The following is a 17,900-nucleotide window of genomic DNA, read 5'->3' as shown; positions in this document are numbered from 1 at the left end:
AACTGCATTTTAAACTGAAAATTTCAATCCATTCCTACGTTTTGCATTCCCATTTTACAAAAGAGAAGACGGAGGGTCCAAATGCTTTAGCACTGGTTCAGAATTGCCTGGCGCGGACCCAGTGGACCTGCTCTCTTTCTCTGAAAGCTCACTCTGCCTGAGTTCCTCTATAACGATGTGAGCGGTATTCTCTGAGCCTCCGGTAGCCCGCGTTTCACGTGATGTGAGGTGAAGGGGTGATGGCCTATTTACTGGCCTCGTGTCTCACAGGTGCCTGCACACTGTGCCCAGAGAAGCACTTTGGGAAGCAGAGCTGGTGTTCAAAAGGCCACTCATTGGCTTATCCCTGAGGATTTATCTTCAGGTGTTGAAACTCTTTTTCGAAAGGCCCGACCTGGGAAGTCCACTGAGGACAGGTGTGTGGTGCGGTTTCCTAGGGACAGAGGCAAACCAGGAGAATTTTCTAGAGAGAAGTGTGAAGAGCCATTCTTCAGTGCAATTTTTTTTTAAGATGGAGTTTCATTCTTGTTGCCCAGGCTGGAGTGCCATGGAGCAATCTCAGCTCACTGCAGCCTCTGCCTCCTGGGTTCAAGCGATTCTCCTGCCTCAGCCTCCCAAGTAGCTGGGATTACAGGTGCATGCCACCAAGCCTGGCTCATTTTTTGTATTTTTAGGAGAGACAGTGTTTCACCATGTTGGCCAGGCTGGCCTCAAACTCCAGACAGCAGGTGATTCACCCGCCTCGGCCTCCCAAAGTGCTGGGATTACAGGCATGAGCCACTTCGCCTGGCCAGAACTTTCCCAGTGATGGAAATGTTTGATATCTGTACCATCCAGTTCAGTAGCGGCTCACTGCATGAGGCTACTTTCTCTGAAGAAAGCACTTGAAATTTGGCTCGTGCAATTGAGGAACTGTGCTTTAAATTTCATTCAATTTTAGTTAATTAGCTAATTATTTTACTGAATAGCTAATTTAGTTAGTAGCACTAATTAGTTAATTAATGAGTGCATCTGAGGAACTGCATTTTAAAATTTGATTTTAATTGGAAACAGTCACATGAGGCTAGTAACTGCAAATAACTGTGACAAGCCTGAGATGTCTCACTACTTGCAAGCTGACAAATTAGCCTGCTGACAGATGCTGGCAGAAGACAGGAGCTTCCTGGATCAGAGACAAGGGACTTCATTACTCAGCACAGCAGGCAGCCAGCTTGAGTTTCATACTTGCATCATTTCTGCTTGCCTCCAAGTCCCATGGGATTTTGTGCAAAAGCATTTACCATTATCTGCACTGTTTTGTATGATGCACAAGGTTTCAGAGAAAGGGACTATATATTTCACTCAGCATTGTATCTCCTGTATCCCAAAGAGGACCTGGCACATTCTAGGGACCCAACGAGTCCTTACTAAATGACCAATGGCTCTGGTTTCTCACAAAAGCCAAGAGTCTGGACCCACTGGTTGTTGAGGATCCTCTCTGCTCTTGACGAAGGTCTCTGAACTTGAGCAAGTGCCCTACTTCTGAGGTCGTCTCTTCCTTACAGTCACTGGGCAGACCAGCCTCACTCAAGGATCTCAGTTCCCTCCCCACAGAGCCTGAGGCTGGGATTCCATGCATGTGGATTGCAGAGGAAGTGTTTCAGGGAAAGGGTTGGGGAAACACAGGGCTAAGCCAGGGAGCTGCTGAGCAGGGTTGTACTCCCAGCTAGAGTCAACCTTCAGCCTGATCCCATAGCCAACCCAGACACAAATGGCACCATGATGCTGTGCCAAAAACCTAAAAGTTCGACCTTGACCCAGGGACATTTGGGAGCCTCAGAAGATTCTAGGCAGCAGAAAGGAAAGAAGAATCCAAGAATTCCACATAAGAAACGTGTTCTGGACTCTGGAGTCCAGGGAGTTTGGTGTTTGAATCAGACTCCAGGTGACAGTAGGGAAGAGAAATGAGTGTGCTTCCATTGCTGTTGGGGAAAGATACAATTTTCAACTCTAGTACTTATCATCAGCAGGGGAAATCAAAGGAAAAGGCAAAGGAGGCCAGCCCTGTGTAACCCCACGTCCCTCCCTCATTGTCTGTGGACTGCCTGGGGTGTGGGGAGTGAGAGGGTGGGTACCTCCCAGTGGAGGCAGCTCCTGTGTAGCCAGAGGCAGTTCTCTGGAACAAGGGACTGTTGTGAGCTGCCAGCAGCCAATAGTCACAGCAGCCAAAGGGTGTCGTCCCAGCCAGAAGAGGCCGCTGGGCAGAGTGCCAGCAGCATCTACTCTGTAGGGACCCAACACCTTCCAGGTAGCCTGATCCCAGCGAAGAAAACAAAAACCTGAAACCTGCCTTTCCAGGCGAAGTGGCTCCGAGGGTCACCGGGCGTAATTTGCTACCTAAGGAAAGTCCAGCGGTTCGTGATTACCATCCCCTGCCCCTCCACACTGCTCAGGTTTCCTGCTCATCCTCTGGGCCAGCCTGGAGAAGAAAGAAGCAATGGGTCTTCTTTTCTTCATGTCCCTAGAGTGTGCCAGGAACTCTTCAAGAAACTCAGCCTATATTATCTCATCTAACTTTCCTGGCAACCCCGAGGGATGGGCCTCATGATGCCCGTGCCTGCCAGGTGGAAGCTGTGGCTGGCAGAGGTGAAATACCTTCCCGGGGCCACACAGCTACGAATGGCAGTGCCAGGACTCAAAGCCAGCCCTCCTGGGCCAAAGCCTATGCTCTTCCCTGCCATCTCCATGAGCAGGGGTGCAGGAGAAGAGGCATCACGAGACTGTGTCTTTCTGGTCTTTCTCTTTCTCCAAGAAGCCCCTTAAGCACTGCAGGACTTCAGGGAACAAAGAGGGAAGTCAAGGAACCGTTTTCTGTAGCTTCCCCTACTGATGAGTAGTGGAGTTGAAGATATGCGTCTTTCCCCAACAGCATGGAGGCACACCCATTTCTCTTCCCTACTGTCACCTGGAGTCTGATTGAAACACCAAACTCCCTGGACTCCAGAGTCCAGAACACGCTTCTTATGTGGAATTCTTGGATTCCTGCCTTTCCTTCCTGCTGCCTGTAATCTTCTGAGGCTCCCAAATGTCTCTGGGTCAAGGCCCAACTTGTACACCTGGGTTTTGAGCTCCCTCTGCAGTTCACCAATTTTTTTTCAACCAATCCTGTCTCTAAAGATTGCCCACCACATCTCCCACTGCAATACAAAGCATATCTGCCGTTTATTTGCTCAATACCTAAAAATATTAGCTCTTATTTTGGGAGCTCTTGCCACATGCCCAAGCTGGGCGGGTCACTTTGTATGTGTTGTCTTGTGTGAGCCTCACAAGGACCCCATCAGGTCAGTCCTGTTGTTCTCATCTCACAGATGAAAAACTGGAACTCAGTGAGGTACAGTAACCCAGGAGGAGTAGAACAAGGATTAATGCAAGTCAGTCTCGCCCACACCCTGTGCTCTCTCCTTCTCGGTCAGCGATCTCCAATAGAAATTTCCCAGTGATGAAATGCTCTATGTCGTTACTGTCCAGGTCAGTAGCCACTGGCCACATGAGACTGTTAGCAGTTGATGTAGCTGGTGCACCTGAGGAACTGTGTGCTTGCCTTCTTTCAACTGCCTCGGGATTCACCGGGGGACTCAAACATCCATTTCCTGATCACCTCATTTATGCCAGGAATTGGGAGGGGTTGCCAAAGGAGAAAGAAAGCCAATGAGGCACTATCATTGCAGGGGATGCCCAGTCATGATGATGTGGGGCCCATGATTGGTGTTGTCTTGTGTGAGCCTCACAAGGACCCCAGCAGGTCAGTCCTGTTCTCATCTTACAGATGAAAAACTGGAACTCAGTGAGGTACACCGAAAAAATTTCTTTTCAATTTTAATTAATTTGGTTGATTTAATTAGTAATGCTCATTAATTAATGAGTGCAGCTGAGGACTTGTATTTTACATTTAAAATATGTTTAATTAGAAATAGTGGCCGAGTACAGTGGCTCATGCCTGTAATCCCAGCACTTTGGGAGGCTAAGGCAGGCAGATCACAAGGTCAGGAGTTCGAGACTAGCCTGGCCAACATGGTGAAATGTCATCTCCACTAAAAATACAAAAAATTAGCTGGGCATGGTGGCATGCACATGTAATCCCAGCTACTTGGGAGACTGGGACAGGAGAATCGCTTGAACCCAGGAAGCAGAGGTTGTAGTGAGCTGAGATCGTACCACTGTACTCCAGCCGGGGCGACGGAGCGAGACTTCATCTTAAAAAAAAAAAAATAGTTGTAGTCATTTGGCCTTCAGGAAGGTGCTTCCCCACACTGGGCCTCAGCTTCCTCATCCACAAAATGGGGATGATACTACAGCCTTGCATTCATTTGCTAAAGCTACCATAACAAAATATCATAAACTCAGTGGCTTAAACAACTGAATTTTATTTTCTCACAGATCTGGATGCTGGAAGCCCAAGATTAAGGTGTCATCAGGGTTGGTTTCTGATGAGGGCTGTCTTTCTGGCTTGCAAACGGCTGCTTTCTCATTTGTCCTCATGTGGCTTTCTTCTGTGCATATGTAGATGGTGCCTTCTGGTCTCTCTCTCTCTCTCTCTCTCTCTCTCTCTCTCTCTCTCTCTCTCTCGTGTAAGAATGGAGTAACTTTTCAAATTTCTTGTCACCCAGACTGGAGTGCAATGGTGTGATCTCTGCTCACTGCAACCTCTGCCTCCCAGGTTTAAGCAATTCTCCTGCATCAGCCTCCTGAGTAGCTGGGATTACAGTTGCCCACCACCACACCTGGCTCATTTTTGTATTTTTAGCAGAGATGGGTTTCACCATGTTGGCCAGGCTGGTGTTCGAACTCCTGACTTCAATTGATCCGCCCACCTCAGCCTTCCAAAGTGCTGGCTTACAGGCATAAGCCACCTCGCCCGGCCAGAGAGATTATTTCTTTTACAGAAACATTCTTATAGACTCCAAACTGATGGTACTTCTCCAAACCCCCTCCCACAGCTACTGTTCCCGCCCCAAGAGAGCACCTGATGACCCTGCCGGATAGGGCTGGGCTGGAGGGGCGTAGGAGAACTTCCTCTCACTGCCTGTCTCTGGGGCAGTTTCTGGGTCATGCCTAGGGGCCTGAGTGTTTTCCTGCTCTTGAGTAGCCACCCACGGACACGGAACCACTCAGGCTTGGGGTGACCTCTTGGGATTCCATGGCAACACTGAGAAACCCCATGCGGATTTTTCCATCCGCACTCATGTTACCTTTCCCACATCTGGCCTTGATTAGGAAGATTGATGTCTGAGGCCGTTTGTTTAGCAGAGAGCTCTGTTAGCTGGGGAGGGACAGATTAAAGGCCGTGGGGACAGCCGAGCCTGTGCAAGCCCCCTCACCTGGTGTGTCTCAGCCCAGCAGCATCGGGAAGGAGAGTACCAGGTGTTAGTTCTTGGCGTCCTCCCAGCTCACTGCTAATTCATGACTCATATGCTGACTAATTCAGTGCATTTTTTACCCCCTCAGTCTGAACTTCCTCATGAGGGAAACAGGAACAAGGATACCTTTTAGGAGAAGTGCAGCATCTGGCCTGGAGGAGAAGGAGATGATGATGCTGATGATCGCTCAGCCCCTAGGGGATCACTGATGACACGCCAGACCTGCTTTAAGCACTTTATATAGTCATTGAGCCTCTTAATCTTCTCGGCAACCCTAGGAGGTGGGCACCATTCTTCTTTTTCTTTACAGATGAGGAAACTGAGGCACAGTGAGGTGAAGTGACTCCTGGCAGGATGCACAGCCAGAGAATGACGGAGCTGGGCATTGGACCCAGGCTGTCTTGCTCCGGAGCCCTGGCCCGCATCACTGGCCTTGGCCCAGCTGACATTAGTTATGCCAAGCTGTGTCTCCTCTCCACAACCTTCCCTGCAGCGCTGGGGAGAAAGGACCCACACAGCAGGCGTTGCTTGTTCTGAAAAGTTCTTTACTTTTAATTAAACAAAAAATGCCTCTTTCGAGTTGTTAACGTGGAGAGTCAGAGGCAGGGCAGCCCCACCCCAGGCACCTCCTCCCTCCTTCAGCCCCCATGAGCTTCCCGGTGATATTAATGTCTGAGGGCCTCGGAGTGATTCGTTATTGATGGGGCATGGGTGCACCGCGGGGAGAGGGTGAGAAAGAGGCCCAGGTGGTCTTGATGGCTCAGAATCTTCTTTTTATCCCTGTGCCTGGTGGGAAAGTGCATTACAGGTGACAGGAGTAAAAGCAGCTGTGACCAAGCTGCTGCCAGCCATGGGTGGGGTGTGATAATTTGTTATTGCCCTCTGCTGAGCACCTTCCTCTCATTCAGGATTTAGGAAGACAGTGACAACAAGGGCAACACCACTGCTCTGATCTTGAGTCTTAGATTCATGTCTCTCTGCTCCTTCAAAAGGCCTAGCTGTCTGTTTCCTGCCAGTGAGAAGAATATGCCAGACTCCAAACTACCTCCGGCGCTGCCCAATGAGATCTGTGACCTGTCCCCAGACCTGTTGTGGGTGCACACACTTCCTTCGGGATGGGGGTGGGGTAAGAACAGGCTTTGACCTGCAGACCTGGGTTCCAGTCCCCATTCTGCCCTTGCTCTCCTTGGGACACTGAGCTGCTCGACCTCCAAGCTTGGGTTTCCTCCTGTGTGTGATGGCGAGGCTGGAGCCACTCCAAGGGACTGGCTGAGGCTAAATAATACATGTGAAAGACCTTAATCCAGTGCTGGGCACGCAGCAGGTCCCAGAGAAAGGGTGTGCCATCCTCTCATTTTCTGTCTACCCCACCCACCCTCATCCTTCAGGGTTTAGGCAAGAGCTCCTGGACCTGACCTGTGACTCATTCCTCCCCTATTCCGGTGTTTTGCATGTTGGTTGAAACTCTTTGGGGCAGGCTCTCCAAATTTAGCATTTTACAACAGGAAGTGGCCTTAGAGATCATGCAGTTCAGAGCTTTCTGTTTGCAGTTTGGGACAGGAAGTTTCTGCACTTAGGTCCCCTGGCTCCCATCCAGCGCTCCTTAGGTGACTGTCTTCTCTTCGCACACTGAGAGGCTTGAAAGGGCTCAGAGGCTTCACGTGAGCACTTAACATTCACTGTGTATATCTGAGCCAATAGGGGACAGAAACTGTCTAATGGATTCCCCAGGCCCTCTCCCCATGGTAAGTTTCCTGAGTATTTTCTTCTGTTTTTCAGATGAAGAAGCTGAAGCTCAGAGAGGTTAAGAGACTCCACTGAGGTCAAACATCCGGTAAGTGGCAGAGCTGGGATTCGAACTCAGCTCTCTTTGACTCCAGAACCTATGTTCTAAATTGCCTTGCTTTCTTTGCCTTAAAAAGAGGAGAACTGCAACTTTGTTTTCTGTTTTGATGGTGCTCACACGGATTCCTGAATTGAAGGGAGAGGGCCCCTGGGTCCAAGAATTCAGAAGGTCGGTAGCATTTGAGAAAAACAGCCCCATCCCCAGTGGGTACTGTGGCTGGGACAAACCCGGAGCTTCATTCAGCACACCTGGGTTCAGGATCGAGTCCACCACGGCCGGCAGGGGCCTGGGTCCATTCTCCCAGAAAGGTTGCTCTGTGGCTCCACAATCTCTAAGAACCAGACCCCTGGGAGCCCACAGTGGGGCCGGATGCATCCTCGTGAGCTGTGTGCCCCACATCCTGCCTCAGCCACAGAGGAGCTGGCAGGCAGGATGCAACCTCACTCAGCACTGCTCCGGGTGGTTGTATAGTTACACGGTGTGGTTTTGTAGTATTTTTGGTTTTGTTGTTTTTGCAAAAGCCAAAGGAAGTCTGTGGGCCGAGTTCTACCTTCCTTTCTTTGAAGACAGTTGATCTGCTTGGTCAGGTGCAAGCAGAGCTCAGCTAGGAAAAAAAACAAACCTACAAACATGAGGTCGACAGATCAGAGGGCACCTGCACTAGCTATGGCCCTGTCTGTTCACGGGCAGGGCTCATTGGAAGTTCTGTTATAATCATCCCATTTTCCAGATGAGGACACTGAGCCCAAAAACAACCACACCCGCACCTCTTGGGAGGCACACATCAGAATGAATCTTTGCTCCCTGAGTACTGAGCGCTTTGCGGTTTCACAGTGCGCTCTGCCTGCTGTCCCCAGATGCTCGCTGAGGGCCTACCACTCCTCCGAGCAGGGAGACAGCAGTCAGGGAGTCAGATGAACCGCCTGCCTCCTGGTGGGAAAGTCAGAGAGACACATTCATTCCACGGTCGCACACTAGTTCCCGATGAAGGCTCTGAAGGCAAATGCCGCAGAATAAGTGGCGGAGACAGTGATGCTATTTTAGGGTGACTAGTGAAGGCTTCTCCAAGGAGGGCATTTGGACAGAACCATGAATGCAGTGAGTGAGAAAGCCATATGGATTCCGGGGTAGGAACAGTTTTTGTAGAGGGAACAGCAGGTACAAAGGCCCTGAGGCAGGGAGTGTGCCTGGTGTACCATTATGCTCTTTGAGTTTGATTGTCTGGGTGTTTGCCACCCCCCACCTCCACCACCATCACAGTGCCTGCTCCCTTCTAATATCCTTTCTTAGTCAACTCCAAGTGTCCGCAAGAGTGTGGCAGTGGGGTGAGGGTTGTGTAGCAAGAAAGATCAGATTTGCATGGGGCAGAAAAAAGGTGTATCTCTAATAGGAAACTACCTGTCTTAATCCTTAACCCTCTTCACGCAATTTCTGTCTTTGGTGGAGTTTGCAGTGGTTTCATCTTCTTGCTCTATATGTATTCTCAAAATGCCTTCTTTAACTAGGGCTGTGAGTTCTCAGCACACTGCAGTCCCGTCTTGTCAGGCCCGTCTTTCCAAGCAGAGCAGGGGCCTGGATTCAAAAACCACAGAAATAGGAGAAGAAATCGTTTTGGAAACTACACTGCTGACCTTGGGCTGAGCTCAGGGAGGGAGGTGCAGCAGGCGGAGTCTGGGGGCCAGGCGAGGGTGCACAGGCTAACAGACCTCTGTCTTGGCACAGCCATTAGGCTCAGGCCCCTGTCTGTGGATCCAGGTCCTCTCCTTCGTCACAGGGTGGTAGTGGGTGCCAGCTAAGTTCCTAGGGGAGCAGCTCATAGAGGTGGGTGTGCTGAAAGAGATGTGCTGAGGAGTTAGGGACCACAGGTTTTCTGTGACTCTGTTTTCTGTTTTGATTTTGCTCACACATATTTGTGAGTTATAAAAAGAACTCGGAAAAGGGGTGGTATTTGGGAAAAACAGCCCCATCCGCCATGGGTGCCTGGCCTGGACGACCCAGAGCGTCAGCTCACTGGCATTCAGGATCGAGCGCATTATGGCCAGCAGAGGCCCAGGCCCCCCTCCCAGGAAGGTTACTTCTAGGCTCCAGGCTCTCTATGAACCAGACCTCTGGGCCCCGTAGCAGGTCCAGGTGCCTCTTTATGTGCTGTGGTCTCATCTTTGTGGCACTTCGGTCAGTGTACAGCCTTGGGCAAGTCACACCCCCTCCCTGAGACTCAGAAAATGGAACAGAAAGGTATGTCTTCTGTGTGCTCCTCTGTGATCTGGAAATGCTACAGCCTTTACCTCAAAGGTAGATAGCATCCAGGTATGGGGACAGGGGCTTCTGTCAGCATCCCCTTTATTTTGTAGACCCCTTGGCTCTTAGCAAAGAGATGCCCTAGGAAGGGCGGCAGTACCTTGGTGGTCCCGTCTTGGACATTCACACCAGAGCCTGGGCACATTCTTACCTCTCCTTGACCAGAGACCTGTGGCCGCAGAACCAGAAACTCATTTCCAGATATAGCAGAATGTCTCTCTTTCCTCAGGGCTCAGAGGAATTTATTAAGCCTTGCATTAACTGAATCTTACTCTGCTGGAAAAATAATACTCAGAAAGCAATTCTGTCTGGTTACTGCCTGTAAGCTCCTGAAGGGCTCTCGTAAGAAAGGCTCAAAAAGCTCCCACACTGTGGGACTCAGAGCCCAGCCCTGCAGCTTCCTTCCAAAGACCAGGCAGCTCAGTGGTTGGCCAGCAAGCCCATCATCATTCAGCATCATTGGGTTATCCATCTGTCTGTCTATCCCTGAGGCAAGTGCTTATGAGGGCCTGGGGCAAGGGGCGTACCGGGAGTACTAAGACTGAGTCAGACACAGCATGTGCCATCCACAGCAGTTCAGGCTCAACCTGACCACTTTCTCTATTTGGTAAAACTCCAGAGAGTTCTTGACTTTATTATTCACAGTTCAAAAGCAGCGTGAGCTTTTGTGTCGGCTCCCCTTCACCCCCAAGTGTCATGGCATGCAGGCAGAGGGCCCATACAGATGCCTGCACATGCAGTGGTTGTGATACTGGACAGGCACACTGAGCTTGGGAGATCCACCATTTGGTAACAGACAGCAAGCGTGCCAACTTTTTGCCCCAGAGGGAGACACTATCTACCGCATGTCTCAGTATTGGTTGCTACAAACGCAACCCAGGTGCAGGGCAGTCAGAGCCTTGCATTCTTTGTCTACCCAGCAAGATGTGTAGGCATGCAGGAAACTCATGGAGGAGTATTTCCAAACAATGCATTAGCCTTGCAAAAATCTGGATTTGAATCCTGTGTCTAAGAGCTAAGTGCAAAATTGGGTAAATTGCAATTGCTGAACTTCTCTTAGCCTCAGTTTTCTCTTCTATAAAATGGGGATAATGCCTACTTACCAGGTGATTGTGAAAGACAGTGTAGGATCGTTCTGGGAACACAGTAGGGAACTAAGAAAGCCCTTGAGTTCAAGAAAGTTAGTTGCATAGGGAATCTTTCCAGCTATATGTAAGTATGCAATGTCAGCTAGTCATGCATGTGGAAAATGTTGGAAACAGATGCTCGGTGCCACAAAGAAAAATCAGCACTAAGACAAAGGATCTCTCAGCAAGGCAATCTTTACTTTCCACAGAAAGGGTGCTCTTGTTAGCCATCTTGCCATGAGAGTACAACAAACAAAGGAAAAGTAGACATATTTATCTTTTACGCATTTGGGGTCTTTCTTACTGTGGTGTCTGATCTCTGTGGGCTGGAGGCAGACTTGACAATCTAAAACTAAAACTTGATTGGCTAACAACTTAAAACTTTCCTAAACAGGTAAAAGCAATGGAGAAGAAAAAGAAAGTTTAAGTAAGCAAGGGGCATAGGCTGTTAGCTGGGATATGACTGTGAGCACGTCCAGCACAGATATCTCGGTTAAAGTACAGGGAAATAGAGAGTACTACATGCTTCTGAGCCTGTGGAATAGCTACATAGGACGGGTCTTAACAAAGAATCAGTGGTGAAAAGCAAGAAGGCTTTGAAGAAAGTCTTTACAAGAGACCATTATTTCTAACATTTGTTATTATGATTCTTTAACAAGAAAATAAGCTTTGAAGAAGAACTTTTCTACTCCCCACAGAAAAGAATAGTTAAAATGCAGAGGTCATACACATCAGGGCTCAGGGACAATTTCTGTAAGGCATTGCCATGTGACCCAGCATCCTGAATTATAGTAGCGAGGAATGACCTTACTACCTGTGGGAAGAGCATTCCTGGCAGCTCAGATAGCCCGTGTGTAGGTTCTGTGCTTGGCCTGCTTGAGGGATAGCGTGGAGACTGACATAACTCCACGGAGTGAACAAGGAAAAGACATGGAAAATGGAATCAGAGGGTAGACAGGGACCAGTTCCTGTAGGACCTTGCAGACCTTGATGAAAGCCTTGGATTACATTGTGGGTGTGGCGGGAACCCACTGGAGGCTTCAGGTAGGTGGGGGCGTGAGCAGAATACAGCACGCAGGAGGGCGGGAGAGGGTGCAAGGTCTGGGATTTGCTTTTATCCTGCTGCTACTAACAGATTAGCCTGTTAGTGTTTCATGGATCCTGGCAGAAGACATGAGATTCCTGGGTCAGGTATGTTGTAAAGTGGGTAAGATCTCACTGCTTTTTGTCCACAAAGCCTGAGCTCAGAGCAAGCTTTTCAGAGTTTGAAACCTTAGTCAATACTTTCAGAAGCTGAGCCTCAGTCAACAAGTAGGAATGAGATTCTTGGAACAGATTCCAGGGCACGCGTGTCAGAAGGCCCTTACTCTCTCTCAGCCTGCATGTCTTACCTGTAAAACAGGAAGAACATTGCTTCCCAGGCATATTGTGGGGGGCCTTGTAAATAGAAATTGAATCTGAAGACCCTGTGCTTATTCTCTGCATTCGTAAGAAAAATCAAGTTCTTCCTAGTAATATATCCTTCTAGGATTTTTGTTATCCCTTTTCTTCACTGAGATGTTAATGTTTGCTGTGTAGCTCTAGTGCACAACACACACACTCAGACATGCTTGCAAGATCTGCCTGCCATGGATAAAGGGTAAAGGGTAGTGTTGATCACTCAGGGGAGAAGGAAAGAGAACAAGTGAAAGGAGTTAGAACCCCAGAGGGTAAGAGGAAATAGATAGGGGGGCCTCTCTTTTTTGTTTCTGATTCAGAGTCTTGCTCTGTCACCCAGCCTGGAGTGTAGTGACATGATTTTGGCTCACTGCAACCTCTGCCTCCCAGGTTCCAGTGATTCTTCTGCCTCAGCCTCCTGAGTATCTTGGACTACAAGTGCGTGCCACCACACCTGGCCGACTTTTTATATTTTTCATAGAGACAATGTTTCACCATATTGGCCAGGCTGGGCTCGAACTCCTGACCTTATGATCCGCCCACCTGGGTCTCCCAAAGTGCTCGCCCACCCAGGGTGGCCTCTCTTTAGATCACGTTCCTCCCACCCCATGCTGTACATCCGAAGGGAGCTAAGGCTTACACACAGTGTCCCCCACATGCAAACTCATGTGCACCCTCCAGGATGCTCAAAGACAAGGATTTGCACTTGTTGTGGTTGAGGAAGGTTTTGTGAAGTCAGCCAGCTGGCCAAGCATGAGAGCTGGAATTGAGATGCAGGCCTCTAGCCAGTGCTGGGCACATTCTGCCATCCCCATCCCTAGTCCTCCTGCCCTTCCATCTTCATTTCTCTACAAGACCCAAGGAGTACAGCCGGCTTTGGCAAGGCCCACCTCCTGTCACTGGATTGTGGGAGGAGATAAAATAACACTTGTGTGTTTCAAAGTTGAGCAGAACAAGATGTTTTTAAAATGCTGTGTTCCCTATGTGGGAGGCCTTCTAATGGGCAGCTGGGGACAAGGCGTCCAGTCCTCCCACCCCCGGGAGGTCCCAGAAAGGACTGTAGTGTAGGATGGGAGGCACACGCCCAGTGCTGGAGGCCTACCTGGTGGCCAGCTCTGACAGAGCTGGGACAGAGGGCCCCTGCCCGGGGCACCTCTGGCCATGAGGTGTTTGACATTCCCAGTAGTCATTTGGCATGGCTCAGTTGACCTCTGCTGCCAGAGTCACCTCCTCGTTGGACAGAGGGTGAGAAGCACTTGTGATCACTTTGTGGGGAGGGTGGGGTAGTAGGACTGAGTGGAGAACTCCACCTGCAGCATGGACGTGTCCCCAGGTGGGGCATGGTCTCCACCCAGAGAGACCAGCAGAAGCCAAGAGGCAGATTCTTAGCAGGAAGAGCTGGGCCTCTGGAGCTGGGCTGCTTGGATCACCCTCTGTTCTGTTCTGTTCTATTTATTTTATTTTTTTGAGACAGAGTTTTGCTCTGTCATCTGGGCTGGAGTGCCATGGTGCCATCTTGGCTCACTGCAGCCTTCACCTCCCAAGTTCAAGCAATTCTGATGCCTCAGCCTCCCAAATAGCTGGGACTACAGACATATGCCACTACATCCAGATAATTTTTGTATTTTTGGTAGAGACAGGGTTTCACCATGTTGGCCAGGCTGGTCTTGAACTTCTGACCTCAAGTGATCCACCCGCCTTGACTTCTCAAAGTGCTGGGATTATAGGTGTGAGCCACTGCACCTAGCCCCATTTCTTCACTTTGAAAGGGAATGTATCACCCCTTGGTAAAGCTGTTGAGGTCAATCCAGCAACCTAAGAGAAGTGCCGACTCGGTGTCTGGTACAGAGTTGGTGCACTTTAGGGACAGGACTCAGTGCTTTCTTCCCCAGCCATCTTCAGGACTCGCCAGCTGTGGGTGCACGTGGGGAGGCATCAATGCTAGTGTCTCACTCTCTCCGTGGTCCACGCCTCCTGCCCCCCAGGGACAGGCTCTGGGAGTGCCTCTTGCTCAGAACTGGCCCCCATTCTCCCACCTGCTTGCTGGGCCTCTGCTGTCCCAAGCTGCCCAGTGTCCCTTCTTACCTTCTGTCCTGAGTCTTATCAGGGCTGCCAGGCCTCGGCTGCTCTGAACGTGCCCTGGCCCCATGGTGCTGATCCTTGCCCATCTGCTCTGGCCACCCATGCTCTCGGTCCTCCCCGTGGACAGCTTGGCAGTCCCTTGTCAAAAGGGCAAGATCTCCCTCCCTTCCTGAGTGCTGGGCCCTTTCTGATGAGAGCTACCCTTCCTCTCCTCTGGTGCCCAGAGGTGGGGGTATGGCTGGGCCTGGGCCAGGGCAGTTTAATCCTGTGACCCCAGTGGACACCGTGACACCCCTCCAACCTTCGGTGTCTGGGGATGGTTCATGCCAAACGCCTGCTGTTGCCTGATGCTCCCACCCACCCAAGAGCCCTGGAGGGTGCTGCACAGCTCGCCATTGTGGCAGCTGGGTTGAGAATGCGATCTTAATCCCTATTGTGGATACCGCTAGAGGTTGCCCCTCAGCTCCTTCAGGCACCTCCTGGATGCCCCTGAAAATCGGTAGTGTTAAAATATTTCCATGAAGTCAGGGACTAGGGAGAAAGGTGCCTCTTTAAACCACATGTCAGACTTTGTGAATCTCAGCTCGAGAGCGGCTGCACCTCCAGTCTTTCCTTTATGCTGAGGGTTTTAGAACCAGCAACAGACACCTGAGGGCAGGTGCAAGGGGCATCAGGAGCTCTGAATTGTCTGTTCTTTATCAGACTTCTGCACCGCCCAGAGCGAGGGAAACCCTTTCTTCTGGGACAGTGTGAGCCTGGGCACGTGCATAGTGCAACCCCTTGAGTTCCTGCGTACGCTTCTAATGTCATCTGGATGTCCTCGGACTCCAAATTTAGCACTCCTCCATCCACACACATAAGAAGATTTGTGGATTTACATTCTTTTTGTGAGGCTGTGAATATGAAAACGTACTCGCCTCCTTCTCATGTGACCCTAATCCTGTTAATCGTGTTTCTCTGGGGCACTTCTCCACACTGCCTTCTCGAGCCACTATTTGTGCTTCAGGGGAATCTTTTTTTCCCCAAGTTCCTCAGCAAAGGAACAAGCAAGAGGCACTAAGCTGCAAAGAGGAAGATTTGCAGGCACATCGAAGGGTTCTCCCAGCCTGCTGACCCTCCTGGGCTGTGGGGGAAATGGGCAGGAATCGATGCAGAAAGGAGGAAGGAAGGACACAGAGACTCCCAAGGAAACCGGCTTCCCAAGTCACCTTTGCGGAGGCTGGGCCACTCTCTAGACTCCCACACGGTGTCCTGTGGCCCCTCTCCAGTCCAGCCGCCATGTGCCGGTTGTTGTCACTACTGTCTGCTGCTCAAAAGCCAGCCGGGCTCCCCCTTGCCTTCAGTCCCCAAGTCCATGTTCCTCAGGACTTCCACAATGCAGCTCCACCCACAGCAGCCACTCTGAAGGGCGTCTTGTTTTCGATAACCATACCACTGTCTCCATCATCACCACCATGTGCATTTTGGGGCTCAGGCCTGGCTTACCCTCCCCCTCCACCCTCCCCGTCAGTGCTAAGACCCCTGTCTCCACCGCCACCTGCTTCACACAGCCTCCCTCTCCCTTTGGTTGTCATTTACCTGCCACTTGTGGATCACAAAGGTGCTTGGCGTCATGTCCTGGGAGGCACTGGTTCCTCATGAGCAGATTTATGCGTGTGAACCGCCCTGGGCTGGGTCCTGGAGCTGGCCTAGTCTGTGGCTTCACTATCTAGCCATGAAGATATGCACGCCGCCAGCTGTGTTCTTGAAGCATTGCAGGCATGCTCGTGTACCTGGGTGAGAGGGATGGCAGTGGAGCCTGGAAGAGCAGCTTCAGGAAATCAGCCCTCACCCTCCCTAGCCACGTGACCCAGAGTAAGCTACTGGTGCCCAAGGGCCTCAGCATCCCCGTCTGTAAAATGGGATTATGGTGTCACCTCCTTCGTAGGACCCGGAGATGCCCATTTCCCATTCTAGCTAGCCTCTAAAAAGCTGCGTAGCCTCTCAGAGCCCAATTTCCTTCTCTGCCAGAAGAGCAGATGCCTGCCTGAGGAGCCACTGGGCACTCTAGCCAGGCAACCACATGAAGGAAATGTGTTAGATATGGATAGGTCAGGCGTGCACAGATAAGGTGGGGATGTGGCAGAGATGGGGAGGAGAAGCAGACCAGAGGCCACTAGATCTCGTTAGATACTTCATGGGCTTTTGTCTGCAGGATTATAAAACAATGAGGATTCTTTGATATTTACGCCCAGCAGGAGTCAGAGAACAACAGGCAAGGACAGAGCAGATCAAACTCCAAGAGGGGCTCAGGAGTGGGTGGTGGTCAAACCACAGGCACTGATTGGAGCAGCCGTGGGCAGGCTAAAGGGACCTTGCCCTCTGGCTCTGCTGGTGTTGATTACATCTCTATGGGAGGGGCTGGTGCTGTCATCAGAGAGCCTGGGGGACAGGCTGCTTGGGGTGTCCCCCTGATGGGACGTGGAATGTGTGGAGCTTGGCTGAGTGCTGCAAGGGAGCTCCTGGTGCCACCCCTGCCAAAGACGCTATCAGTGTCTCGAGCCTGACAATGAAGTGTCCCGATGGGTGAGTGCCTCAGTGGAGTTGGAGCCGAGTTTGGGAGGATTCTAGCGAGAGCAGCTACCCAAGGTGGAAGGGAGGCCAGGGCTCAGGGCATCCAGCTGCCCCACACGCTTCCCGTAAATCCTCTGAGGCAGTCAGCGCCTGTTCCGGGAGCAGCTTGGGTGGTCTCTGGTGTTGTTGGGGGAGGCAGGGCTTTCTGTAGGGCACAGCTCCTGGGCACTCATTGCTTAGACCACACTGTCAGCTGTGCCCCTTGGACTTAGGTCTGTGGGGTCACCTGGACTGGTCATAGTGCTGGCGGGATGCAAATGGTGCTTTCAGAGTGGGCAGTGGCGGGGAGCTGCGTTTAAGGTGATTCACAAGGTGGTGGTGTAGTGTGGGAAACCCCGAGTGTGGTGCAGTCCCTGGGGCTGGAAATGATGGGGGTGTTTCCAACACTACGGCTGAAGGGACAAGAGGACAGAGACTTACTGAGACCCCACGACACAGCTAATATGTGGATGGGGCCATCTGACAGGAGCAAGAGGCCTCCGGCCCTTCGCTGTCCCACAGAGAGGGCACCAAGGCAGTCACTGCCTGTCCTGAGTCCCCTCTCCCCCTCTGGCCATCCTCCAGGGCTTCCTGTGGCTCCCAGGAGGTTGTTCAGACCTTACTGGGCCACTAGACCTTGCCTGGCCCATCCCTGCCGGGCAGCGCCACTACAGCCTTTTACTCCACTTGACTTTCTTCCAGCTCCTCGGACTGACCTACTGTCCACATAGGCCCTCGCACCTGTAGCTTCCCGTGCTGGGGAGGCTCTCACACCCCCTCACCCCTGACCTGTCCACCCTGTGGACCCTGGGCCACTACCACTTCCCCCAGACACCAGCCAGCCCCTCCCATGCAAGGAGGCTATCTTGCTAGGCAGGGCTCTCTGGAGGAGCAGAGCCTATTTCATATTTGTGTATGCGTATTAAGAGATTCAACTTTCAGAGCTGGCTCAGGCAGCTGTGGGGGCTGCCAAGTTCCAAATCTGGTGGGCAATTCAGAAGGCTGGAAACTCAGGCAGGACTTTGTTTCTCTGTTTCAATCTTGAGGCAGAATTTCTTCTTTCCAGGGAACCTCAGTTTTTGCTTTTAAGGCCTTCAACTGATCGGATGAGGTCCACCTGGA

The 17,900-nt window shown here is 51.1% G+C and overlaps 1 protein-coding gene across 9 annotated transcripts in view; it reads left to right on the top strand.

Moving 5' to 3' along the window:
• Nucleotides 1-17,900, top strand: part of ST3GAL1 (ST3 beta-galactoside alpha-2,3-sialyltransferase 1) — a 105,596-nt gene that overhangs the window by 61,006 nt on the left and 26,690 nt on the right. For 4 of the 9 annotated variants that reach the window (XR_004261566.1, XM_032254153.1, XM_032254086.1 and 1 more), the window contains exon 3: nt 5,485-7,141. The gene's annotated coding sequence lies outside the window, so the exon portion shown is untranslated. Of the gene's footprint in view, nt 1-5,484; nt 7,142-7,175; nt 7,231-13,770; nt 16,752-17,900 lie in introns of those variants that run through there. The other 5 variants (XM_032254126.1, XM_032254116.1, XM_032254097.1 and 2 more) reach the window with 5 other exon arrangements.

Source organism: Sapajus apella, unplaced genomic scaffold, assembly GCF_009761245.1.
Source record: "Sapajus apella isolate SASKATOON/1434 unplaced genomic scaffold, GSC_monkey_1.0 scaffold3, whole genome shotgun sequence".
Lineage (NCBI taxonomy): Eukaryota > Metazoa > Chordata > Mammalia > Primates > Cebidae > Sapajus > Sapajus apella.
Note: the sequence above shows the minus strand (reverse complement) of the source record. Positions and strands in the feature narration are given on the sequence as shown.